Raw genomic sequence first — 1,387 nt, forward strand, 5'->3', positions numbered from 1 at the left:
TTTTCTTCAAAATAAATATTGCTCCCATTACCGCTTGGCTGCAGTTCAGTGGAGGGTGGGGGATTCCAAGATTTGGAAAGTCATTCCTAAAGCGAGAACTATGGCTAGCAAGTTTATCTTTTGTAATGTTGGGGAAGGTAAGATCTCCGTGTGGCATGATCAATTGGGTTTGGAAGATTAGAACTTTTTTCTTCAACAAGGTTTCTCTAATGATTTTATTCTCTGATTTATGGCTTCATGGTAATTGGGAGGTCAATAAATTGAACGAATATTTCAGCATCTAGGCTGCTAGAATCTCTAAAATCTCTATTAATAATATTATGAGAGACACTCCTATGTGGAAATCCACGGCTTCTACCTCTCCCACTAAAATGCTCTATACTAACCTTTATCAATTTAGAACTTGGAGGTGGGGGTGGTTTATCTGGAACAAATTTTTATCACCCTCTATTGTTTTCTTCTTATGGAGGTTTTTTTATTAATATGCTACCTTTAGATGATATTTTAAAACTTAAAGGTTTGAAATTGGCATCCCAACACTATCTTTGCAAGATGAATTTAGAAACGACTGAGCATCTTTTCTTCCTTTGTCCCTTTGCTATTGCTACTTGGAATAGGTTTGGTAATCATTTTAATGTTACCTGGAGGCTTGCATCCTCTATTCTTGATTATATCTCTATCTAGAGAGATGCTACATAGGTGGATAAAATGCTCTTTTGGTTTCTTCTGGTAGTTTTTAGGTTTATTTAGATGGCGAGAAATGATGCTCAATATGAGAATGCTATGTTTCACCCTAATTTCACTGTCTCTAATATTCTTGCTCATTTCAAAGAGCCTACAAAGCTCTTCCCTTAACCAATGATCTGGTGCTGTCAAGTTTGGGTAGGATGACCATCTTCTTTAAATGGCAACACCCACCTTCAGGTTGGTTTAAGTTTAATATTGATGGTATTTCGAATTCCAATGTTGCAGGTGCGGGGGGTATCTTGAGGAATCATGTTGGGCAGTGTCTGTTTTACTTTGCATCTCCTCTTTTCGCTTCTATGCCATTAGATGCTAAATTTTGGGCTTTATTGTTGGCCTTGCAGGTTGTTGTACAGCTTAAGCTATGAAATATTATTTTTGAAACAGATTCGCAAATTGTTTTTAATGAGTTTTACAAGAGTACAGGGCCTAGATTGGATTTGCTTGCCATTATGAATCATATTTTTGATGTTATCCAATGATAAAATTTAAATATTCAGTTATCATTTATTTATAGGGAAGGCAATTCCCCGACTAATTGGCTTGCTAATAAGGGTAGGAGGCCGGCCGAGGTAATTTATGGGATTTCTCCCATGTCGAAGCTTATATCTTTTATTGTGGGAAACTTGATTGAGTTCTCTTT

The sequence above is a fragment of the Phalaenopsis equestris genome, unplaced genomic scaffold (assembly GCF_001263595.1).
Source record: "Phalaenopsis equestris unplaced genomic scaffold, ASM126359v1 Scaffold000036, whole genome shotgun sequence".
NCBI lineage: Eukaryota > Viridiplantae > Streptophyta > Magnoliopsida > Asparagales > Orchidaceae > Phalaenopsis > Phalaenopsis equestris.